The following is a 19,926-nucleotide window of genomic DNA, read 5'->3' on the forward strand; positions in this document are numbered from 1 at the left end:
TAGTGTGAGTAATAGTGGGTAAAGTGGACACCATTGTCTTGCTCCAATTTATACTCATGGTTTAGATCTATGTCCCCAACAAAATCTCGTGTTGAAATGTAATCCCCAATGCTGGAAGAAGGGCTGGACGGGAGGTTATTGAATCATGGGGACAGTTTCTAAAGGTTTAACACTATCCTCTTTATCTTGTAAGATACTGTAGTACCTCTACTCCTCTCTACCTCAATCTCCAGCCATATAAGACATGCCTGCTGCCCCTTCATCTTCCACAACGGTAGTAAGTTTCCTAAAGCCTCTCAAGTAGCAGAAGCTGCTATGCTTCCTATGCAGCCTGCAGAAATGTGAGCCAATTAAACCTCTTTTCTTTGTGAATTACCCAGTCTTGGACATTTCTTTATAGCAACATGAGAATGGACTAATACACTTATAATCATTTAATATATGTTAGGTGTGAGTTTGTCATATATGATTTTTATTGTGTTGAGGTATTTTTTTCCTATACTTAACTTCTTAAACATTTTTATCACGAAGGAATGCTGAATTTTATCAAATTTTCTGCATATATTAAGTTGATAATTTCATTTTTATCTTTAATTCAGTGAATGTGATGTATTACAATTATTGATTGACATGTGTTTATTCCTCCTTATATCCCTGAGATAAATCACACTTGATTATGATGTATTATCTTTTTGATACACTATTGGATTCAGTTCTATAATATTTTGTTGGGGAATTTTCCATATATGTTCATCAGGCATATTGGCTTTTGGTTTTCTTTTTTTATTGTCTTCTTGTATGATTTGGCATTAGGGTAATGGTGGACTTGTAGAATCAGTTAGGAGTGAGTTCTTTCTCTTCAAGTTTTTTGGAATAGTTTGAGAAGAATTGGTTTTAGTTCTTCTTTAAAATTTGGTAGAGTTCAAAAATAAATTTTTGTGTTCTTGAGCTTTTCTTTGTTAGAATGCTTTTAAATTACTCGTTCAATCTCATTACTATTTATTGGTTTGTCCAGGCTTTTTATTTCTTCCTATTTTAATTTCGGTTTATTTTATGGGTCCAGGAATTTATCCATTTCCTCTAGGCTTTTCAGTTTGTTGATTTATGGTTGATTTTAATGGTCTCCAATGGTCTTTTGTATTTCTGTGGTGTCAGTTATAATGTCTTTGTTTTCACTTCTGAGTTAAATTATTTGAGTCTTTTTATTAGTTTAACAATGTGTCTATTTTATCTTTTCAAAAAATAACTTTCTGTTTTGGTGATCTTTTGTATTTTTTTCATCTCCATTTATTTCTGATCTCATGTTTATTTCTTATTTCCTCCTACTAATTTGGGGTTTGGTTTGTTCTTTCTTTTTTAGTTTCATGAAATATACTGTTAGGTTGTTTATTGAAAGTCTTTCTACCTTTTTGTTGTAGGCGTTTATTATAAACGTACATGTTAATACTGCTTAATTCTACAAAAGCAGTATTATGATACAAAACTTGTATCCCACAGGTTTTAGTATGATTTGTTTCTATTTTCACTTGATTCTATAAAATTTTTAATATCCTTCTTACTTTCTTTTTTGATCCATTGGTCATTCAGGAGCATGTTGTTGAATTTTCATGTAGTTGTATAGTTTCAATATTCCTTTTATTATTGATTTCTAATTTCATTCAATTGCAGTCTGAGAATAAACTTGATAGGATTTTAGTTTTTGAAAATTTGTTAAGACATATTTTGTGGCTTCACATATGGTTTCCTGATTCCTGGAAAATGTTTCATATGCTGATGACAAGAATGTGTATACTGTAGCTGATGGATGAAATGTCCTATAAATGTGTGTTGGGTTCCTATGCTCCAAAATGCGTGTAAATCCTATGGTTCTTTATTTTTTTAGCTAAATGGTCTATCCAGTGTTGAAAGTAGGGTGTTGCACTCTCCAGCTATGATTGTGTTCGAGTCTGTCTTCTTAGGTGTAATAATATTTGCTCTATATAGCTGAGTGCTCCATTGTTAGGTGTGTGTATATTTATAATCTCTACATCCTCTCGCTGAGTTGATTTTTTTATCGTTATAAAATGAACTTACTTATTTTACCATTTTGACTTAAATACTATTTTATCTGATATAATTATAACTACTTTTTTTTTTTTAACTTTTAGTTTTTGTTTGCATAGACTAACATTTTCCATCCCTTCATTTTTAATCTATGTGTGTCTTTATAGATGAGGTGAGTTTATGGCAAGCTACATACAGTTGGGATTTGGTTTTTTTTGTTTGTTTGTTTGTGTTTGAGACTGAGTCTCCCCCTCCTCCCCAGGCTGGAGGGCAGTGGCAGGATCTCTGCTCACTGCAAGCTCCGCCTCCTGGGTTCACGCCCTTCTCCTGCCTAAGCCTCTTGAGTAGCTTAGGACTACAGGTGCCCACCACCATGCCAGGCTAATTTTCTTTTTTTTTTTTTTTTTGTATTTTTAGTAGAGATGAGGTTTTGCCGTGTTAGGCAGGATGGTCTCGATCTTCTGACCTCGTGATCCACCCACCTTGGCCTCCCAAAGAGCTGGGATTACAGGCGTGAACCACTGCACCCGGCCTGGATTTGTTTTTTTAATCCATTCAGCTATTCTCTATTTTTTAATTAGAAGATTTAATCTATTTGCATTCAATATTATTATTTATATGTGAGCATTTGCTTTTGTCTTTTTGTTAATTATTTCCTGAGCTTTTTTGTATACCTTTTGTTTTATTCTTTCTTTCTTATTCCTTATCTTTGCAGGTTTGTGGTGGGTATTTTATATTATATTATTTTATTTTATTTGTAGTAATAGGCTTTGATCTCTTTCTCATTTGTGCACCTGCTCTACCAATGAATTTTATACTTTACTGTGTTTTCATGATGATAATTACTGTACTTTATTTCCAGATGTACAGTTTCCTTAAGAATTTCTTGTGAGGCTTGTCTAATGGTGATGAATTTCCTCCAATTTAGTTTGCCTGTGAAACATTTTATTTCCCCTGCATATCTGAAGAAGAACTTTGATGAGTGTAGTATTCTTGGTTACCATGTTTTTCCTTGTAGCTCTTTGAGTATATCATCCCATTCTCTTCTTGCCTATATGGTTTCCTCTGAAAAATTTGTTCTCATTCTAATGGAGTTTCTCTTTTATGTGGCTTGCTAAATTTTTGTTTTAGAATTCTTTACTTGTTTTTGACTTTTGACAGTTTGACTATAATTTGCCTTGGAGAGGGCTTTTTGTGTTGATTCAATTTTGGATTCTTTGAGCTTCACAAATCTGCATGTCTATATCTTCCCCAAATTTGGGGAAATTTTCAGCTATTATTTTATGAAATAAATTGTATATTTTCTTTTTTCATCTTTCTCTCCTGGAATTCCCTTAATGTAAATATTCATTTACTTAATGGTATCCCAGATATTTTATAAGCTTTCTTCATTTAAAAACATTTCTTCCTTCTCTTCTTTTTTTTCCTCTTCCTCCTTTTTGTCATCCTCCTTCTTCCTCCTCCTCTTACTCTTCCACTTCTTCTTTTGTCTGACTGAGTGATTTCAAAAGATTTATATTAAAATTCAGAATTTCTTTGATCTGCTTGATCTGGTCTGTTTTTGAAGCTCTCAACTGATTTTTTTTCATAATTTATTGAATTCTTCAGCTCTGATATATTTGTTTGGTTCTTTTTATGATATTTATCTGTTGAATTCCTTATTCAGATCATTATTCTTTTTGATTTTGTTGATTCATCTATATGTATTTCCTCTTACCTCGTTGAGTTTCTTTAAAAATTAAAAATTCAAAATTATTTCAAAATTATTTTAAAATACATTTTAGGCATTTAGTAGATTTCCTTTACCTTGGGGCCTGTTACTAAAGAACTGTTGTCTTTCTTTGGAAATGTCATGTATCCTAGTTTTTTCAGGTTTCTTGTGACCCTATATCATTTCCTGCACATCTGGTAAAAGCAGTTGCCTCATTCAATTTTATGAGCTATCTTTGCTAAGGGAAACTTTTTCCTCTAGATATGTTCCATAGTGTTGGGTAGGGTGGTTTGGGTTTGGTTATAGGCACACGCAGTAATACAGTATCCTGTGATACATTTGGCTGTAGTCTATGCTAGCAATATCTGCAGCAAGTGCCCCAGTTGCATTGGTTGCATTGATTGCTGTTTTTTTGTTTTGTTTTGTTTTGTTTTGTTTTGTTTTGTTTTTGAAGGCAGTAGCACAGCTTTGCTGAGGGCATAGGCTGTCAGGTGGGCTGGTTCTCAGGCTCTGGAGAAGTTTGTGCCAGACATGTTGGCTCTGCTGGTCACAGAGACAGTGTCCTGATCTGCTTGGCATTGTCACGAAAGAAGACCTGAGGTAATTTATAAAGAAAAGAGGCTTATTTGGCTCACATTTCTGCAGGCTATACTAAAAGCATGGTGTTTGTATCTGTTTCTGGTGAGGGTTTCAAGGTGCTTCTACTCATTATGGAAGGCGAAGGGAAGCAGGCATCACATGATGAGGGAGAAAGAGGGAAGGAAGGGAGGTGCCAGGCACTTTCTAACAGTTCTCATGGGAACTAATAAAGGGAAAACTCACTCATACTATGACAATGGCCCCAAACTGGTCATGAAATATTTTCCCCTATAGTACAAACACATCCCACAAAGCCCCACTTCCAACATTGGGGATAAAATTTCAACATGAGATTTGGAGAGGACGATTACCCAAAATCTATCAAGCAACTTTCTGGTAATGGTTAGCAGCAGGCAGGCTGGTTTCCAGTCTGTGAGGGGCACACATGGTGTACAGCAATCCTCCATTTGAAGTGCTGGTGTTGCCAGTGATGGGGGGCACTGAACAGGCTGGCCATCAGGCTCTGGGCAGTGTATGAAGTGTGTTCATGGCCAATATCTTATTTTTCCTTTTCCACTGGAATAACTAGTTCTCTTTGTACCTGAGATAGTCTGAGCAGATAAGAAAAGCTTCTACTAACTCATATTATCTTTCTTTTAGTATCCTTTCATATCCGTACATGCTGTTATCTATGGCCAAGTAGCTCGACCTCTAATGTTGCCCTTGATTTTGATCAAAGTCAAATTCCTTTTGGTGAAAAGAGGAAAATGTTGTAATAAGAACAGTTATTATTAGTTTGAATCTGAAAGTAGAAACACATACTAAGTGCAATGCAGAAGTGGGAGTTTTGGTTTGGGATAATGCATTGGCACTCGCCTAGCCACACAAGCTTTCAATAATTTACTTCTCCTAAAATATGTTTCTGGAGTCTAGTGAGAACAGTCATTGTAGTCAGAGCTGAATTGACTGGCCATTTATAACAGCATCTACCATCACCCAAAGAGCAAATAACACTCAGAACTTTCCTATCTACTAACAAAACATTGAAGTGGATCAACCAAAGAACCATGAAAAGTAATATCAGCCAGTTTTTAAAATTGTGCCCTTGTGTTTTTTATTAATAAGACCCCTTTACATCTGTAAAAGGGATTCAGAATTATTATTATCATTTTCAGGAATTGTTATAGAAGAATTATCTACAAACTTCTGGGGTAATATAGAAGTAAATTACCAAAACTTGTTTTAAATGAAAGTTTACTCAGCAGCTCAACATATAAAATAGGTAAATGCAAATCTATTCGATTTGAATCCAAAGTTAGAAGTTAATAATCATGCTACTCAACCCCCTACGCTCTTACTTTCCACCCCTACCATGTCTCATCCAGGAATTCCACCAAGAACAGATCAAAACTTTATTTAAGGCCAGGCACAGTGGCTCACACCTGTAATCCTTTCTAGCACTTTAGGAGGCTAAGGTGGGCAGATGACTTGAGGTCAGGAGTTTGAAACCAGCCTAGCCAACCTGGTGAAACCCATCTCTATTAAAAATACACACACACACACACACAAATTAGCCAGGCATGGTGGGGGACATGTATAATCCCAGCTACTTGGGAGGCTGATGTAGGAGAATTGTTTGAACCTGGGAGGGGGAGGTTGCAGTGTGCCAAGATTGTGCCACTGCCCTCCAGTCTTGGTGATAGAGTGAGACTCCATCTCAAAAACAAACAAACAAACAACCTTATTTAAAGCAACTTCATTTGCCATATAGCCATCCACATGTACCTCTTCAGAGGTAAAGTAGTTGTCAGACCTCCCAATAATCCTGAAAGTGAAGCCCAGTGCTCTTGAGTTCTAGTTCAACATATTTGTACTAAACTGTGCAAATCTTTACATTTTACCTTGCTGAGTCAAGGAAAGAAAGTTGATTTTAAATACAAATTATTTAAAAGGAAAAAGACACTTGGTTAGGAGAAATAATTGTTTTTGTTTTTTCATTTCTGTATTCTGTTCATCACTACTTCAAAGTCAAACATTGTAAAGTTAAAGGTTATTAATCGTTGAGTTCACAGAATGTCTCTTTGTCTGAAGATAATTTCCCATTGAGAAGAGTTTATCTTTGTTGTCTTGCTTTTTCAATAGCATCTTCTGAAAGGAAGTTGATCCTGAGAATATCGTTAAAATTGACTATAGCTGGGAAATGTGATTCTCAGCATTTTCCTAATGACAGCTAAGGACTGATGTTTGCAATGGGATTTTACTCAACAATTTCTATCTCATTGGCCTGAAAATGTTACTGATAAATGTCACATTTATTTCTCCAAACTTTGCAACTGTGTATCTATGAGCTTTAGAATTGCTTATAAATAATTCTTGATGCATTCCTTGGTTTCTTTAGTATCTCTTTGGTGATTCAGTGATTGCATTAAAATGCAATTAATTCAAAAACCCAAGTAAAATGCTGTCCCTTCAAAGGTCAAATATGCTGATGGAAGGAAGTTAGTATAAGACTTTCAAGAATGTTTTGTAAGGCATAAGAACAAATCAGACTTTGCCATGTCAAATTTAATATCAAAAATATAAATAATAGTTTAATTTTTTTACAAAAAGCAAATTCCTACAGAAAAAAACAAATAAAAAAATGAGAAATATTAACATTAACATTAAAAATATCAATAAACTTGTTAAAAAATCTAATGTTCCCTTCTGTCATAACTTAAATATTTTACAGGCTGTTAACACACTTTGTCCTGTATGGCAAACTTGCATAGAGAAATACACACTTTACATACATGTTTTGATAAACTTGACTCTGTCTTGTTCTCATTTCTATGACTTTAGACAAAAGCAATCTTGGGAGAATTCTGAGGTAAAAAAATAAATCTCTGAAGTTATTTGAGATTAATTGCTTTGGAAATTTTAAATATAGAGCCTTTGATCATCAACCTAAATAAATGGAAAATAAAGCATATTAAGTCGCCTTATCATTCCCTAAGGCTTGCGTCTAAAGCTTTCTTACTTGAAAGAGTAGAAATGTGAGAACAAAGAGATTAAGAATAATTCTGTAAACTAGACCCACATTTCTTAATGATAGGCTAGAGATGCTACTAAGTGGGAAACCAAATAACAAAAACAGTATCTCCTTCTCAAAATACCACCTGTTTTCTAAGCTTTAGATGCCCTGAATGTAGACAATTAAAAATGTAAAGCAGTTACCATATCAACATGAAATGCTGGCCTGTGGGTTTGTGTGACTTATTCAAGGTTACACTTACCTCCTTCTTTTCCTGGTCTGTGCTACAAGTAGATTCTTAATTCCAGCATCAGGTAAGTGGGAAATTTGCAAAATGAAAGCACACATTTTCATTTTCACATAAAACATAAAGCAACAGTGTCAGAGAGACTACTCCCACCTTTGGGCATTTTGTAAATGCTATTTTTATTTCACAGGACAGTAGATACAGGATGGTGTATCTTAGGTGAGTGAGGCTCAGTGTGCAGTTGACTGGCCCCCATCCTGCCACATGTGAAGTAGTTATCATCCTATTGTATGCTGTGTGAATGTTGAGTGTCCTGGCAGAAAGATATGGAGGAAAAACTGCTTTATGATTGATTATCTAAGACTGGCATCTAACTTTGTTTTGCACGTAAAAGAAAAATATCTAAGAATTTTAGAGTGTTAAGAGCAAAGATTTCAGAACTAGATTATTAGGATTTAAAATCTGAATTTGTCACTAGCTGTGTAACCATGGACAAGTTTCCTATCTTCTCTCTTCATTGGTTTTCCTATTTGTAAGACTATGATGATAAATGACACCATCAGGTTGATGTAAAGAGAAAATGTAAAGAACCTAAAGTAGTGCTTTTCAGACAATAAGCATTCTATAAGTCTTGGCTATTTTTTAATATTTTGTAACAGGGAAATAATAGGTAAATCGGGGAAAATCGTACTTTTTTCAAACTTTATTAATCTTTATATATACTATATAAAAATACATACCTGTGATGATACAAAGTGGCTTTTAGTGTTTAAATCATCAACAATAAACAAAGGTATCTTTTTGTTATTTGGCGATCTCTGCTGAATGAAGAGAATGCCTCCTCTGCTACCCCAGAGATTTATGAATGTTGAGTGTTAACGACATATAAGTGCCCGGATCTAATGTTTATTGCACACATAATAAAACGGAAATGAGTCCAACAAGGTGGACTCAGTCTGAAGAGAAACAGGGGCAAAAGGAGATAAGTGGCTTGGAGTTTTTATTGCAGTTAGAGAATGGAGCCAGATGGAGGTTCTCTGCTATTATTTGAATTTTAAACTATGACATGGGGCAGAGGGTTTGTTCCAAGGGTGGAGGGTGTGAGTAGGGGCGAGGGATCGTATTAGATTACCCAAATATGGGGAAAGGGGAGGGGTAACAATCTGAAAGCTGTCAAATTTCTCACATCAGATATGGAATCTTCATTTTATTATAGTATCTTTCAGTATTTTCATCACTTACAGTCATTCTATTTCAAATTACAAGTATCTCAGCACTTCGATATAACTTTTAATGTAATTATGTCTTATGTTTACACTGATCACGACTATATATTTTGGGGCATATATGCCCTTTATATTATATTTATGCCATTATGTTGGTTTATGTTACTTACGTGGATAAGTTCTTGAATATGTGAACTTCATTTTAAGACAGGAAACAATGTTATAAAATGATTGTTAGTAAAAAATGTTGCTAAGCCTTCTTTAGGTTTGAGAATTTCTTAAGTAAAATTTGGATTTTTCTGAGACTTAGAAAAATGAGTAGGGAGTTATAGGAAAAGCTAAAGGGAAATTAAGGAATAATATTTTTAATAAAATGATTCACGAAATGATATTTATTATCTCCATTTTTTAATACATATCTATACTTACCTATATTTAGATGGATTTGGGGCAACACACTACATTCTGAATCATTCAAGGAAAGACCTTGACTGAACAATATATCTGCAAACTAAAAAAAAAAGGAAAAAAGAAAAATAAGTATATACCAGATGGCTTCCATAAACCCAGCTGGTGATCCATGAGCCTGGAGGCCTTCGGCTGGATTAACTGCCTTAAATTTTTTAATTAATTGCTTTAAGGAATTGATTTACAACCACTGAGAACTGCTGTGTAGCAACCAAGAAGTCATATCACAAATAACTACAGAAAATACACATTCAGAATCAACAAACTGCAAAATGCAGGGGAAGAAAAAGCACTGATAAAGAAATTCTATTTACTCAGGAATGTAGAGGGATAAAACTAATTGGTCTCCATTGGGAGCCAAAAAATCTGTATAATGGCATTCTAAATAGAAAAGTTCTGATGTTTTATATTCATGAGAAATCTGATGGTAAACACCATTTTGGTTGGGTAGTGGGTAAAGATAATGACATTTTTACAGCTTGTGGTTTTCCACTTATTGGAAGTTGGTTTTAATGAAAGGTATCAGACACAATGCACTGCTCAGTCAGTTTTTTAAAATGTCACTGTAAAGAGCTAGCATATTTTTAAGATGAATGCTAAGACAGGTAGGATTTTTTTTTTTTATTGTGCATATTTCTGTTCAATTGCATCTCTCCAGGAAAGGAAAATTATTTAGCAGTGAATCTGAGTGAATTTCAGAGGATCCTTCATCTACTGGTGCAGCAAAGAGAAGACATTCTATAGGCTGGTGTTTAGTTACTTGTAATTTAAAAAAAAAAGTCTGTTAAAAGATCTCTGTGTTTTATGACATCTCTTTATCTTAAATAAATATGATACTTGTTTATTGAAAACATTCTATCCTTACTGCTAGTTTCAAGTCTTCCTAAGGACTCGGGTGATTCAACAAGGAGGCAAAGGATCCATCTAGCTACATAAATACAGTTGTAAAGGAAATGAATGCATAAGTGCAACTTGAAAGATTTTTAACCTCTGTCCCTGTCTCTGTTTTTTTCTTTCTTTTTCTTTCTTTCTTTCCTTCCTTCCTTCCTTCCTTTTTAAAATTCCATTTGTACAATAATTTTTTTTTTTTTTTTTTTGAGACCGAGTCTCGCTCTTTTTCGCCATGTTGGCCAGGCTGGTCTTGAACTCCTGACCTCAGGTGATCCACCCTCCTCAGCATTCCAAAGTGCTGGGATTACAGGCGTGAGCCACTGTGCCCAGTCTATAATCAGCTTTTAAATTATTCTCTAGTTTATTTTTCTACTTCGAAATAGCTTTTTAGCCAGGAATATCTTTAGAATATTTTACAAAGTATATGGGAAAAGGAGGGCATAATGCTTAGGTTTAAAATAGCACTTTGCATCTGTCCTTGATGAAACTTCCCTAAAATTAGAGTTAAATTACTCTGGAGGAGAGATACACAGCAGAAGAAAGAATAAAATAGAAAGAAAATAATTCACAAACAGCAACAATTCTAGATTAAATATTTTAACTTTAGTAATAATTTACTTCAAATTTCTTAAAAAATTAATGTAAACATACTATGAAATAGAAAAGTAGGTTCATGATTTGATTGTTATAATTACTATTATGGGTTGATCACCTGAGGTCAGGAGTTCAAGACCAGTCTGGTCAACATGGTGAAAACCCATCTCTACTAAAAATACAAGAAATTAGCTGGGCTTAGTGGCGGGCACCTGTAATCCCAGCTACTTGGGAGGCTGAGGCAAGAGATTCACTTGAACCTGGGAGGCGGAGGTTGCAGTGAGCCGAGATCATGCCATTGCACTCCAGCCTGGGCAACAAGAACAAAATTCCATCTCAAAAAAAATTAATTAATTAATTTTAAAAAAGAAGAAGATGATGATGGAGAGAGGGCAGGCAGAAAGATATTTGATCTGCCTTACACTATGTATTTCTTATCTTAGAGATAAATACTCTGCCACAGCAAACTGGGTGGCCACCTTTATATGGCATAGCAAGTACTCTTGGGGCAGACTTCATGTGTAAATCATTTAGTCTAGAGAAAGTAAAAAGTAGCTCTAATAACCAGAACCTTGCCTGTCATCATTAGCCAGACCTTTGCATTTCATGGACCCAACCTGCCTACCACACTTAGGCCATAATATTTTTAAATTGAATATCAGTTATTTCACTGAACACCAACAGCAGACAAGGCCACTCTGTGACTGTGATGGATGAAGACTGCAATCGGACAACTCCATGTTCATACCAAAGACCAAATATAATGCAAACAACAAAAGTAGCCAAATATCCTCTTTCTCTGGCTAATACAATTGCTTCTTCTTTACCAATTACAGATCAAGCTTTGCTTCATTCTTTCTTTCCAGATTTAATTAATACACCTACTTACAGAATTACTCTTATTATACTTTATACAAGCTATGCTATACAAGCTATGCATCCCACCTCCTTTAACCCTCTCCCAGTGCAGCACAGTGGCTCACTCCTATAATTTTAACTCTTTAGGAGGTTAACGCAGGAGGATTACCTGATGCTAGGACTTTGTGAACCTTCTCCCAATCACCTACCCTAAGCTCAATTTTGATAATAATTTTTGCTTATGCTTCCTATGAAGATAGACAAAGGCCAACCAAAAAAAAAAAAATAAAATAAAATAAAGAAAAAGCACTAGCTATTTATTCAGAGCATACTATAGCAAGGGAGTCAGTCACTATCCCTTGCCTTTTGATAAAGATTCAAAGGCAGACAGAAGAGTGGGAAAGCTTTATTGTGGAAAGAAGGCAAGGTTCCAAGTAAGCCCTGATTGAAGGCAGTTGCTACAGGGAGTCTGTCGGAGGATAACTAAAAGGAAGGCATGTAATTGGTAAGGGATGCATATTTAGCATTCTCTAGGTGGTCCTAAGTTGGGAGTGGAGACAAATTTGGGGAGCTTACTTCTAAGGCTATTAACAAATCTTGGATATTTGGGGGCTGATTGTTACAGGGGTTGTTGCTTAGTTCCGTGGGTTTTTGCTGGGGTTCGTGTTCTGACTTCCTATTAGTCTGACATATATATCTATTCATATATCCATTCTATATTTATATATCTGTATATATCTATATCTATATATCTATAACTAATAGTCTGGCTTCCAGGGGTGCTTATTGTAGGGAATGTTTTGTTTCCTGACCTAGTTGCTACAGATTGTGAATCAGAGTTCCAATTTGTAGTATGGACTGGCCATCATCCATTTATATATTCAATACCTCATTTATTTATAATATTATTTTAATGAGCTACCCCCAATTCTCTATAGTGTATAAACTATTTAGACTCACATGTATGAACAAAACGCTAACAGTGTTGTTTAGTGAAAAACATCAAAACAAAGTATCTAGTATGCTGTCTGTGAAGCTTTCAAATGCCCTAGAGTATCGACATTTTAACAAGATTGAGACTACTACCTGGACATGGAAATGCTACTTGCTTTCATAGCTTTGGGTTTTTGTTACTTTCTTAAGTTCTGAACTTAAGAATCTATCTGTTCTACAAATAGGTCTTTGATGTCTGCATAATAGAAATGGGCAATTTGCAAGATTTTTATTTTCACATAAAACGCAAGGCAACAATCTCAAATAAAGATTCTTAGTAGTATTTTTGGGTAGTTCCACATGCATATTCTACTGACTGTAATAAGTCAATCAATCCACATTTGTTTGACTACAGGTGTATTTCAGGTTATTTTTGGCTGGAGATCTTTGACAGAGTGGAAGTTCACTGTGATTCCATTAAGATCCTTGTGGCTTTGGACTAAGACTCTCAACTCAGTAAGAGTGAGCACATCTGATTCTCTTGAGTCTCTACCTGATCAAGTTGCCAACCTGCCCATGGTTGGGCCGTGCTTTCATGATGAACTCTGTTCTAACATTCAGTTGAGGCCTTTTAGTTTTAGGTTGATTTTGTTAGATTTCCTACGTGACAATCGACCTTTGTCAAAGTTCTGGAGATAAGAAGTTGCATATTTTTACAGACTGCTGTGGTTCTTATAGGTTCTCTCAGGAAAGAACTATACCTTTCGCAAGGTAAACACTCGTTCACTTTATAATTCCTCACTAACAAATTAACTTATGTGCATATTTCTCCAACTGTCAAAATTTCCACACTGTGTTAGTCCATTCTCACACTGCTGTAAAGAACTGCCTGAGACTGGGTAATTTATAAAGGAAACTACTTTAAATGATTCACAGTTCTGAATGGCTGGGGGGGCCTCAGGAAGCTTACCATCATGGCAGAAGGCAAAGGGGAAGCAAGCTTAGATCTTCTCATCTGGTAGCAGGAGAGAGAATATGAGGAACGAAGGAGGAAGAGCCCCTTATAAAACCATCAGACCTTGCGAGAACTCACTCACTATCATGAAAACACCATAAACCAATCACCTCCCACCAGTTCTCTCCCTAGACATGTGGTGATTATAGGAATTATAATTCAAGATGAGATTCGGGTGGGGACACAGCCAAACCATATCATTCTGCCCCAGCCCCCCGCAAATCTCATGTCCTCACAGTTAAAAACACAATGACATCTTTCCAATAGTCCCCCACAGTTTTAACTGATTCCAGCATTAACTCAGAAGTCCAAGCTGAAAGTCTCATCTGAAGGGACAAGTCCCTTCTGCCTATGTTCCTGTAAAATCAAAGGAAAGTTAATTCCTTTCAAGACACAATGAAGATACGGGTATTGGACAAATGCTCCCATTCCAAGTGGGAGAATTTGGCCAAAACAAAGAGGTTAACAGACCCCATGCAAGACCAAAATCCAGTGGGGCAGTCATTAAATGTTAAAGCTCCTAAATAATCTCCTTTGACTCCATGTCTGGCATCCAGATCACACTGATGGAAGAGGTGTTTCTCACAGTCCTGTGCAGCTCCACCCTGGGGCTTTATAGGATACAGCCCCCACCCAGCTGTTTTCACATGCTAGAATTGAGTGTCTGTGGCTTTTCCAGGAGCGTGGTGAAAGCTATTGGCGGATCTAGCATTCTGGAGTCTGGAGGATGGTGGCCTTCTTTTCACAGCTCCACTGGGAAGTGCCCCAGTAGGGGAACTCTGTGTTGGAGCTACAACCCCACATTTCCCAAATCCACTGCCCTAGCAGAGGTTCTCCATGAGTGCTCCACCCCTGTGACAAATGCCTGGGCATCCAGGCATTTCCATACATCCTCTGAAATCTAGGCAGAGATTCCCAAACCTCAGTTCTTGACTTCTGTGTCCCTGCAAGCCCAACACCAGCTGGGAGCCACCAAGGCTTGGGGCTTTCACCGTCTCAAGCAATGGCCTGAGTGGTATATTGGCCCCTTTTAATCACAGCTAGGATTCAGGGCACCAAGTCTCAAGACTGCACAAAGCAGCAAGGCCCTGGGCTCAGCCCATGAAACCTTGTTTTCCTCTTGGGCCTGTGATGGGAGGGGCTGCTGAGAAGACCTCTGAAATGTCCTGGAGACATTTTCTCTGTTGTCTTGCTGATGAACATTTGACTCCTCATTACTTATGCGAATTTCTGCAGCAGGCTTGAATATCTCGCCAGAAAATGTGTTTTACTTTTCTATCCCATCATCAGGCTGTCAATTTTCCAAACTTTTATGCTCTGCTTCCCTTTTAAACACAAGTTCTAATTTCAGATAATCTCTCTCAGGTTTAAAGTTCCACAGATCTCTAGATCAAGGGCAAAATGCCACCAGTCTCTTTGGTAAAGCATAGCAAGAGTGACCTTTATTCTAGTTCCCAATTAGTTCTTCATGTCCATCTGAGACCACCTCATCCTGGATTTCATTGCCCATATCACTATCAGCACTTTGGTCAAAACTATTCAACAAGTCTCTAGAAAGTTCCAAACTTCCCCACATCTTCCTGTCTTCTGAGTGCTCCAAACTATTCCAACCTCTGACCATTACCCAGTTCCAAAGTCACTTCCACATTTTCTGGTATCTTCATAGCAGTGCCCTACTCCCAGTGTCAATTTACTCTATTAGTCCATTCTCACACTGCTATAAAGAACGGCCCAAGACTGGGTAATTTATTAAGTAAAGAGGTTTAATTGACTCACAGTTCTGCATGACTGGGAGGCCTCAGAAAACTTACTATCAAAAGGAGAAGGGGAAGAAAGCTTGGACCTTCTCACCTAGCAGCAAGGGACAGAGTATGAGGAGCAAAGAAGGAAGAACCTCTTATAAAACCATCAGATCTGGACCGGGCACAGTGGCTCACACCTTTAATCCCAGCACTTTGGGTGGCCAAGGCGGATGGATCAGCTGAGGTTAGGAGTTTGAGACAAGCCTGGACAACATAGCAAAACTCCGTCTCTACTAAAAATATAAAAATTAGCCAGGCGTGGTGGTGCATGCCTGTAGTCCCAGCTACTGGGGAGCCTGGGGTGAGAGAATCTCTTGAACCCAGGAGGCAGAGGTTGCAGTGAGCCAAGATAGTTCAACTGCACTCCAGCCTGGGCAACAGAGAAAGACTCCCTCTCAAAACAAAACAAAACACACATCATATCTTGTGAGTATTCACTACTGTCATGAGAACAGCATGGAAGAAATTGCCCCCATAAATCTAATCATGTCCCTCCCTCAATATGTGGGGATTACAATTTGAGATGAGATTTGGTTGGGGACAGAGCCAAGCCATATTAAACACTGACAGTTTAGATCTGTAGTGGCATTTTGAGAACATTTTGATATAAAAAACAATTTTGAGAGATGTCATTTAACTAAAAGATAAGGCATCCTCCAGAGAAGAATGTCTCTTCTCTTCAAATGAAAGAGTTCATTGGTTTAACATAGGAGACACTCCTGCTCTTTGATTCCATACTTCAGGAATTAAGTTATGGTTTGATGAAATTGTCAAAAAATTGAATTACTATTTAAAACAACTATAATGCCTCTCATCCATTAATGTATATATCCACATTATTTTCTTTAAAGTTTCTGCCTTCAACTTGCAGAGGAGAAATAATTTGTCTTTTATAGTGATATTCATATTTGTTTGAAGCTTACCATCTCTCACTTATGTTTCTTTTTTTGCATCTCTATTTCATATTCTCCTTCTAGTAGTAAATCTTAAAGATGAGTTAACTAGACAAAAATAACTTCTGTCATTACTTGAGTTGAGCACTCTAGGTATCAAGATTATCAAGATAATTGAGATTATCTAGATTATCGAGATAATCATTCATAATGTCAAAATAAAAGAAAGGTATATATTCAAAAGCTTGTGTTTCTTTCGTGAGTAGTGAAAACAGTATTGACATAATAGCCTTTGTTTCTATAGTTACAAGGTAAAGAGGAAAAGCCTTGGTAACAAGATTGTTTTTTGAAAAAGGAGCATGATATTCTTTTTCATTTATGACATAAATTAGGCTCTTTAAAATGTAGTTTACCATATAAAAATAATATCATCATAATATTTTGATTTGCACAAGAACAGGGCTTAATTCTTACAATGCTACAAACAATACAAGTATAATATGTTTGCTAAAACTGTCATTTCCACATTTTTAAGGAACTTTAAGAACCTAGACAAAAGAGTTACTTAATTATGAAATAATTTTTACATACCTGGATGGTTTCTAAGTAATAAGCTCATACAAAACACTGGCCACTAAACACAATTTTAATATATTTTTATTTCTTATAATATATTTAATATGCAAAACAATATATTTAATATGCAAATTACTTTGCATATTAAATAATGCATCTATACATGTAAAATTTGTTTATTTTGTTACCTCAAACTTTAAAAAATAATTTTAAATAAATATTTATAGTAAAAAATGCTAAATTGTATTCCAGTTTTCTCTCATATCTCGAGAGAAAATAAGGTTGTTACTTGTCTTAAAGGTAATGATTAATATAAATGATTGAGTATAATAAGAAAATAATTAAGAGTAATATAGGCCGAGTGTGGTGGCTCATGACTGTAATTCCAGCACTTTGGGAAGCTGAGACTGACAGATCACTTGAGGCCAGGAGTTGGAGACCAGCCTGGCCAACATGGCAAAAACCCATCTCTAGTAAAAATACAAAAATTGTCCGGGTGTGGTGGCAGGCATCTGTAATCTTTGCTAATCAGGAGGCTGAGGCAGGAGGTTCACTTGAACCTGGGAGGTGGAGATTGCTGTGAGCCAAGATCACACCACTGCACTCTAGCCTGGGTAACAGAGACTCCATCTCAAAAAAAAAAAAAAAAGATAAATACAAACATATATACACACAGCCAATAGGTACAAATATTTCCTTCCTTCCTTCTTACGAAGTTATCGCAGGTTTTCAAGATAGTAAATTTGATCATCTTTCTGGAAACAGAGTGATAATAGATGAACAACAAGAAAAATTTCTAGCAATTAACCTATGAATTTTACAAGTCCATCCCTCCTCCATCAGCAGAGGCAAGAGCTACAATGTCTAAATGAAATCAGCTAGTAAATGAAATTAAATCCATATCCTCTTAAATTGGGAGATTGATTGATCTTATTGATTCCAATACAATAAACAAGAAATAGCTGTTTGCTCTATTAGGAAAAAAAAAAAGTGACAGAAAATGGCTTCTAATTCTGAAGATTCAGATGCAAGACATGGAGAAAAATTTTGCATCATAGGAACCATAAGAACATTTTAGGGAATTCTGTGACACCCTCAATAGTATGTGAGAAGACATAGATTCTACATGTAAGTCAAGTGTAAATAAATAACAAAAATAAACACTTTTTCATAAAAATGATCATATGATAAAGTGAAATATGACTAAAGAAGAACTAGAAGAACATTGAAAATAATTAAAACTAATATCAACTTGAAACCAAAATTTGCTTCTGTTTTATTTTGCTTGTTTTTGTAAACAGTCCCCAAGCTGGTAAGTTTGTGTTGAGCCTAATACTCATTTGCACTTACAGAAGAGGACTATATTGATAATTGCCTTCCTGGAAGGAATTTGGCAATATTACCAAGCAAAGAAAATATATACATCCCCACCAGGTGAAGTAATTGGAGAAGTAAGCACAATAAAAATAGACATGTTATTTCCCAGTACCCTAGAGATATATAATAGTTTTCTGAATGTTTATATTTATTAAATGGTAAGCTAAAATTGTATAGTACAAACAATATGGTGAAAAGCATCACATAGTTAACCATAAATTGTTAACATATTTTAGTTCTGAATTTTCAAAAAGTATGAATATATTTAAGGTGTAGTCTTTAAATATACTGATGGCATGAGAAAATGCCTATGCTGTTATTCTGTGTATATATTTCAAAATATAACACTCTGTATATAATATAGCAATTTTGCAGTAAAAATCATGTAATTGCATGCATGAGTAATCATGTCAGTGTTAATTTTCTAAAGACAGAAAATACTTCTATGGATGCTGCTATTATAGTGTTTTCATTTTGGAGATTTACTATTCAGTAATTTGTAAATACATTCATGTATTTACTCTTCAGTATATTCTTCAATAGGACAATGTTTATTAAATATACCATATTTTTAGTGCTAATAACTGTTCTCTTATTTTTTTTCTTATTTGCAAAATAATTAGAATGTATGGATTGTCTTTTTGCTTTAGATCAGACAAATAAGTAAAATAGAAAGCAGAGGACACTATCTGGTCAAAGTACCATTAGAATTTGCCAAATGGCTGTTAGGCTGAAGGGGTTTGTAAAAAAAGGAAAACAAATATGTGGAGAAAAGGAATATATTATATTATCAACAAAATGCCAAATTATGAGTCAGCAGACCTAGGTGGCAGGTCCACTTGTTCTGCATTTTGACTTGAGGCAAATACTGTTTCTCTTATCAATCTCTTCATCTAGAAAATCTGATAGTCATATTACATGCTCTGTAATGTCCTTTTTAACTTTAAGATTCTTTTAAAAGTTTATAAAGCTTAATGCTAAAATTTTAAGAACATAAAAACTCAATACTGGCTTCTTTAGAAGAAGTGCCTATGTGGTCTGCACGCTTTTGTCATGATTTTATTTTCTTTCTCAATGTAGAAACAAAGCATACTGTTAACTTTTTGTTACATTTTTATATTTATATTTTTATATGTTCAATATTTTAACCATATAATTTGTAATTATGGCTGAGACATAAACAGTCAGTTATAACTTGATGTGATTTTATTTATTTTTTATTTTACTTTAAGTTCCAGGGTACATGTGCACAACGTGCAGGTTTGTTACATATGTATACATGTGCCATGTTGGTGGGCTGCACCCATTAACTCGTCGTTTACATTAGGTATATCTCCTAATGCTATCCCTCCCCACTCCCCCAACCCCATGACAGGCCCTGGTGTGTGATGTTCCCCACCCTGTGTCCAAGTGTTCTCATTGTTCAAGTCCCACCTATGAGTGAGAACATGCGATGTTTGGTTTTTTGTCCTGGATGAGTTCATGTCCTTTGTAGGGACATGGATGAAACTGGAAATTTGATGTGATTTTAAAATGTTAAAAACAGTACGGGCTATTTTGTACATCAAATACATTTTCCAAGAAAATAAGCTCAAGGATGTGTTCCTATGAGATTTAAGATCTCCTTTATTCACAATTTTGAAATTCTAAGTAACGAACGCTTCTTAATAAATGAGTATTTAAATAATACGAACTTCTAT

Source organism: Colobus angolensis, unplaced genomic scaffold (assembly GCF_000951035.1).
Source record: "Colobus angolensis palliatus isolate OR3802 unplaced genomic scaffold, Cang.pa_1.0 Scaffold5, whole genome shotgun sequence".
Classification (NCBI taxonomy): Eukaryota; Metazoa; Chordata; class Mammalia; order Primates; family Cercopithecidae; genus Colobus; species Colobus angolensis.